A 7733-nucleotide genomic window follows, 5' to 3' on the forward strand; every position below is an offset into this window, starting at 1 on the left:
GTTCTGCACAATTAATAGACGGAACTGAAAATGCGATTTTTTTCCTCTATAACTGGGGTCTAACTGGATTGTGAAAAAAACCTGTCAAATTAATAATAACAATGGGTTATTCAGCAGGAAGCATAGAAGGGGTCAATAAACCAATGCTGACATGGTAACCATGACTGCACCACCCATCTGAGACCATGCAACAGTCTTCATTTCACAGATGTTTTTCTTTATCACAAAGACAGGGGTGATTAAAGGATTCTGAGATGGTTCAATATGATCAACATCAAGTCGTTCTTTAACAAGCTGTTGTAGAGCCAACAGCTGTTCTGTAGGTATGAGTCACTGCTGAAATCACACAGGATCTATATATTCTAAAAGAAAATTCTGAGCAGTACCTCCTAGTCTCACAACCCAAACCCCTGGCGTGACCACAGGTGTTATGGGTTATAAGTTTGAGAGAGGAATTTTCCCTTCCCCTGCTTTCCCTGTAAGAGAAAACAGAGGTTGAGGGGGGAAGAGAATTGATTAGCCTCACAAAAGAGCTGGCATTAGCCTTACAAAAGAACTGGTTGACCTGTTTTATGGGCGATTTAGCTACGTTGAGTGGGCCAGAGGGCCGGGGCCAGGTGGGCTGGTTTGGAGTCGGAGGCAAGGGGGAGGTGGGGTTGCTTGGCTCCCGGGTGTGCAGAGAGGAGCAGGTGGGTTTTTCTGTCCCTGCTGGACCCATCCAGAGCCCAGTGGAGGAGTCTCCGAGAAGTGATCTCACTGCCCAGCCCAGTTGGATTTCTGGTCCTGCTGGTTTCAACCTGCCTGGATACCCTGTTTCCCAGGAGCTGCTGTGCCTCAACGGGGAGCTTGCTTGCCCGCGGGAGAGGAGGGGGAGTTTCTTTGCTGAGACGCCATCGTCTGAGACTGCAGTGAGTCCCTGTCACTTGGGACAGCGGTGAGTTCCCGTGGGAGTGTACTGCCTGCCTTCCTTTTCGTCCCCACGGAGGCGAGGACTCCCCCCCCATCTCCTCCTCAGCTTCCCCGCGCGGCCCGGGACCGCTCCCTCCAGCCCCTCTCCCCGCGGGGTGACTACCAGAGCCCACAGCGCCCCCTGCCGACCACAATCAGGTACTGCAGACCCTGCACCTTCCAGCGATCCCACAGCGCCCCCTGCCGACCACAACCAGGTACTGCAGGCCCTGCACCTTCCAGCGATCCCACAGCGCCCCCTGCAGGCCACAACCAGGTACAGTAGGTCCTGCACCTTCCAGTGATCCCACAGTGCCCCCTGCAGGCCACAATTGGGACTGTGGTAAGGGACAGGAGGGTATTCATTTAGACTTCTTGTTGTTATTGTTGTTTCTTGTTATTGTTTTTGCCAACATATATATATCTTTTTAATAAAGGGTTGTTATTTCTTCTGTTTTTTCCACATTTTCCTCGAGTAAAGCCCCTTAATTTGACATTACAATTGCAGAGAGAGAGGAGTTTGGTCTATCTCATAACTCATCCTCTTTAGCAAACAGTCCAGTTTCATTCAAACTGCGACATTTTTGGCGCCCAACGTGGGGCCTGGAAAGAGGAAAAGTGGAAAAAGAATAACTACCCTTTGTGTGAGTTACACGCAGTTTGAACCCCTTGTGTGATTGACACGCGTTTTGAACTTGTAGGTACCATGATGTCAGGGGTTGCTGCTTTCCTCTGGCATATAACCATGCCAAGATATCTGTCCCACCTGTCAATGTATTTCAGTTCAGATACTAGTACCCTCATTGCGATAAGTGCTTTTGAGTTTGCGCATTGGGTATATGACATGGTAAACTCAACGCCTGTGATTTTCATCCGGAATATGTCCTCAAGGATGCACTACTGCTCTAGCCTAAGCTGTTTCCTCTGGGGGTTTAAGGATAATAGCACCTATTCCTATGGAGACACACAGGGGAATGCATGTGCCCAACCCTTTATTCAGTTCCCTTTTGGGTACAACACAACGGCCTCTGGGAAGTTTAAATCCTTTTTAGATGTCAGAGATATGTCAATTGTTGGACTCTTCATCCTAGTTTGTGCCATTATAGTATACCTGATATACCAAGCCAAGGTCAAGAATTACCGAGAAGGCATTCAGGAGCCTGTCCCAGGGACGGAAAACCTCGAGTGGCATGGGTTATGGGAGGACATGGGTAAATTCCTAGAAAGTTGCTCAGCTCCCATAACATGGAAGTTCACCCTTGAACAACTCCTGAACCCTACAAAAATAATGAAAACCGTGAGGGAGAGAGGTCGTGATGGATCCATGGAGAGGCAGTTGGCAGCTGCATGTGGGTCCTTGGCCATTGCCTACAGGAAGTTGCTCGGTATGGTGCAACACTTCCAGGGGAAAGGAAAAGATGAGAACAAGATGCCTAATACCAAGGTGACTCAGGACAAGGCCAAAACTAAGGGGCAGACTAAGCCAACGGAGGTTGCCCCTGTCCAAAGGAAGAAATATAACGCCAAATCAGTTCGCCCAGTTGACGATGATGAAGAGGCAGGACCCTCACAAGCGGTTGCTCCAGAGCCAGAAATCATCACTGAGTCTTTATCGTACAATAACCTCCGGAATTTACGGACAGACATTGCTCGTCGTCCGAGGGAGCCCGTTCTGGCCTGGATGATCCGAGTTTGGGACTCTACAGGTGATGCTGTAAACCTTGATGGCGGTGAAGCGAGGTTCCTGAGATCTATCGCCCAAAATTCAGGCATTGAGGAGGCATTTATGAGGGAATCGAAGTCCCTGTCTCTCTGGGCACGGTTTGTGGATGGTGTGAGGGAGAGAGGTTCATTTACAGAGAGTCCTTGCAGTCAGATCATTATACCAAGAGCTGGAAGACCATAGAAGAAGGAATCCTACGGCTGAGAGAATTGGCATTGCTGGAAGTATTGTTTGGAAGGGATGGGCAATCTACCAACGATCCTGACAAGATTAAGTGTACACCACAGATGTGGTGGAGCTTCATACGTATGGGGCCATCCACACATAAAGGTTACCTGACATCCTTGCAGGTTGGGGAGAAACGGGAGCCAGTGCTGTCTGTAATAAACAAACTTCGATTGTACGACAGTATGGTCGAAGGACCGCTACAGGCCCGCATCTCCTCTGTAGAGACAATGATTAATGAACTCAAGGAATTAACTACGGACTTGAAAGAGAAGATTGAAGGAAACAATTTCCATATGGCCCCAGTGAAAACCAGACGCCCCCCAGCTAGAGAGAGCGGACAGACCTCACGAACTGAGTTGTGGTACTTCCTAACTGACCACGGAGAGGACATGAGACGGTGGGACAGGAAACCTACCCGTGCCCTAGCAGCCCGAGTACAAGAGTTGAAGGAGAAAGAAAAGGGGAAGTCTGCAAAAGTGAGTGCTGCACCAGTATCCTGCGGGCAGGGATCTGACCCACTAGAGGGTACCTCCTGTCGACACTCACAAGAGGGAAACGGTGACTGGCAGGATGAAGACGAATGTTAGAGGGGCCCTGCCTCTAGCCAGGTAGAGGCACGGGACAACCGTGTCTATTGGACTGTGTGGATCAGATGGCCTGGCACGTCAGACCCACAGAAATATCAGGCTTTGGTTGATACTGGCGCTCAGTGTACGTTAATGCCCTCGGGACATGTGGGACCGGAGACTATTTCCATTTCTGGGGTGACTGGAGGATCTCAAGAGTTGACCATAGTGGAAGCTGAGGTGAGCTTGACCGGGAAAGACTGGCAGAAACACCCCATTGTGACTGGTCCAGACGCCCCATGTATCCTGGGCATTGACTACCTCAAGAACGGGTACTTCAAGGACCCCAAGGGACATAGATGGGCTTTTGGAATAGCTGCTGTGGAGACCGAGGCGGTTAAACAGTTGAACTTGTTGCCCGGCCTCTCGGAAAGCCCTTTGGCCGTAGGGTTGCTGAAAGTCAAGGAACAGCAAGTGCCAATCGCCACTACAATAGTGCATCGCCGGCAGTACCGGACGAACCGAGACTCTGTGATCCCCATCCATAAGATGATCCGTGAGCTGGAGAGCCAAGGGGTGATCAGTAAGATCCATTCACCCTTCAACAGCCCCATCTGGCCTGTGCGTAAGTCTAATGGAGAATGGAGACTGACTGTGGACTATCGTGACCTGAATGAAGTCACCCCACTGCTGAGCGCTGCTGTTCCAGACATGTTGGAGCTCCAGTATGAACTGGAGTCCAAAACAGCGAAGTGGTACGTCACCACTGATATTGCAAATGCATTCTTCTCCATCCCCTTAGCAGCAGAGTGTAGGCCGCAGTTCGCTTTCACATGGAGGGGCGTGCAGTACACCTGGAACCGACTGCCCCAGGGGTGGAAACACAGTCCCACCATTTGTCACGGACTGATCCAGGCCACATTAGAGAAGGGTGAGGCTCCAGAACACCTGCAATACATTGATGACATCATCATATGGGGGGACACAGCAGAGGAGGTTTCCGAGAAAGGGAAGAAAATCATCCAGATCCTCCTGAGAGCCGGTTTCGCCATAAAGAAGAGTAAAGTTAAGGGGCCTGCCCGAGAGATACAGTTCCTGGGGGTAAAATGGCAAGATGGGCGTCGTCAGATCCTGATAGAGGTCATCGATAAGATCACAACAATGGTCCCACCAACCAGTAAGAAGGAAAGGCAAGCTTTTCTGGGTGCCATAGGTTTCTGGAAAATGCACATCCCGGAGTACAGTCAAATCGTAAGCCCCCTTTATCTGGTAACTCGGAAAAAGAATGATTTTCAGTGGGGCCCTGAACAGTAACAGGCATTCGAACAGATTAAACGAGAGATTGCACATGCTGTAGCCCTTGGGCCAGTCAGGACAGGGACAGATGTGAAAAATGTGCTCTATTCTGCAGCTGGGAATAATGGTCTCTCCTGGAGCCTCTGGCAAAAGGTGCCTGGTGAGACTCGAGGCCGCCCACTTGGGTTCTGGAGCTGGAGCTACAGAGGATCTGAAGCCAACTACACCCCAACAGAGAAAGAGATCCTAGTAGCTTATGAAGGAGTTCAAGTTGCCTCCAAGGTGATTGGCACAGAAGAACAGCTGCTCCTGGCACCTCGACTACCAGTGCTGAACTGGATGTTTAAAGGAAAGGCGCCCACCACACATCATGCCACCGATGCTACATGGAGTAAGTGGATCGCTCTGCTCACACAGCGTGCCCGTATTGGAAATCTGAATCGCCCTGGGATCCTAGAAGTCATCACAAACTGGCCGGAAGGGGAGAGTTTTGGTCTAGCGGAGGAAGAAGAAGAAGAGCAGGTGATACGGGCTGAGGAAGCCCCAGAATTCGATAAACTACCAAAAGAGGAAATGCGCTACGCCCTCTTTACTGACGGTTCCTGTCGCCTTGTAGGAATGAAACGTAAATGGAAAGCGGCTGTATGGAGCCCCGCCTGACAAGTTTCAGAAGTTATTGAAGGGGAAGGAGAATCGAGTCAATTCGCAGAGCTCAAAGTTGTCCAGTTAGCATTGGACATTGCTGAACGGGACAAGTGGCCAAAGCTTTACATCTACACCTGCCGCGGTCCGAGCGGGGGAGGGGAATGGGGCCGCGACACGGCACGGATCCCAGACACAAAGGTGGGGTGCAGGTAGAATCTTTAATCCAGCGTGCGCACGGGGTTTTTATCCGGAGGGAAAGGGCCAGAACATAGGGTGGATCAGAAGACAGACAGACAGGGGGACAAACCAGGATTGAGCCGTGGGCAAAAAAGGGGGGGGGAGCACAGGAGGGACCAGGGGAGGAAAGGGCGAATGGGGGCTGTCTCCTGCCGCAGCTTCTCCAGCCAGTTGGCAGAGAAGACAGAGGTGCAGGGAGGTGAGCAGGCCGGGACATGCCCGGAAGATACAAATTCGGGGAAAACACACAATGTGTGAAGTCCATTCAATCGCTGTACATATTTTTCCATTTCCGGAATCGTTCCCATTCCGATTCCTGGTCCTCGACATACACCGACTCGTGGATGGTGGCCAATGCTCTGTGGGGATGGCTGGACAGATGGAAGAAGGTCAATTGGGAACGCAGGGGAAAACCCATCTGGGCCGCTGATACGTGGCAAGACATTGCCACCCGGAAAGAGAAGTTGATTGTGAGAGTCCGCCACGTAGATGCCCATGTGCGTAAAGGTCGAGTCAATGAGGAGCATCGCAACAATGAACAGGCAGACCGAGCTGCACAAGTCAAGGTGTCCCAGGTGGACCTGGATTGGCAACACAAAGGAGAGTTATTCCTAACACGGTGGGCCCATGATGCCTCAGGCCATCAGGGCAGAGATGCTACCCATAGATGGGCACGAGACCGAGGGGTGGACTTAACCAAGGACATTATTTCCCAGGTTATCCATGACTGTGAGACCTGCGCTACCATTAAACAGGTTAAGAGACTGAAACCCCTATGGTATGGTGGACGTTGGAGTAAGTATAGGTATGGGGAGGCCTGGCAAGTTGATTACATCACACTGCCACGAACCCGCCGAGGTAAGTGCTTTGTGCTTACCATGGTGGAAGCCACCACTGGATGGCTAGAGACGTATCCAGTGCCTCATACTACTGCCCAAAATACCATCCTGGGCCTTGAAAAACAAGTCCTGTGGCGACATGGCACCCCAGAGCGCATTGAATGAGATAACGGAACTCATTTCAAAAACAGCTTAGTTGCCACTTGGGCAGAGGAGCATGGCATCAAGTGGGTGTACCACATCCCATACCACCCTGCAGCTGCAGGGAAAGTTGAACGACATAATGGACTGTTGAAAACCGCCCTGAAGGCGTTGGGTGAAGGGACAGACAAGAACTGGGATCAGCATCTAGCACAGGCTACATGGTTAGTCAACACCAGAGGTTCCATCAACCGAGCCGGCCCTGCCCAATCAGAGTCCCTCCACACCGTGGATGGAGATAAGGTCCCCGTGATTCACGCAAGGGATGTGTTAGGAAAAAAGGTTTGGATTAACCCTGCCTCGGGCAAAGGTAAACCCATTCCTGGGATTGTTTTTGCCCAAGGGCCTGGTTGCACCTGGTGGGTGATGCAGGAAGATGGAGAAACCCGATGTATACCTCAGGGAAACCTTACTCTGGGTTGAACTGGCTGTAACTGTAGACTTGTATCTGTATTTGTATCTACCTATTAGTGGATGTGCACATAGTTGGAATGCTGCATGTACGTATGAAGTTCAAAGATTTAATCTGATAACGTGTGAAAGTATGGGAACGAAAAATTAGGGGTGGATAATGTTATGGGTTATAAGTTTGAGAGAGGAATTTTCCCTTCCCCTGCTTTCCCTGTATGAGAAAACAGAGGTTGAGGGGGGAAGAGAATTGATTAGCCTCACAAAAGAGCTGGCATTAGCCTTACAAAAGAACTGGTTGACCTGTTTTATGGGCGATTTAGCTACGTTGAGTGGGCCAGAGGACCGGGGCCAGGTGGGCTGGTTTGGAGTCGGAGGCAAGGGGGAGGTGGGGTTGCTTGGCTCCCGGGTGTGCAGAGAGGAGCAGGAGGGTTTTTCTGTCCCTGCTGGACCCATCCAGAGCCCAGTGGAGGAGTCTCCGAGAAGTGATCTCACTGCCCAGCCCAGCTGGATTTCTGGTCCTGCTGGCTTCAACCTGCCTGGATACCCTGTTTCCCGGGAGCTGCTGTGCCTCAACGGGGAGCTTGCTTGCCCACGGGAGAGGAGGGGGAGTTTCTTTGCTGAGACGCCATCGTCTGAGAC

Source organism: Corapipo altera, unplaced genomic scaffold, assembly GCF_003945725.1.
Source record: "Corapipo altera isolate COAL_440 unplaced genomic scaffold, ASM394572v1 61063, whole genome shotgun sequence".
Lineage (NCBI taxonomy): Eukaryota > Metazoa > Chordata > Aves > Passeriformes > Pipridae > Corapipo > Corapipo altera.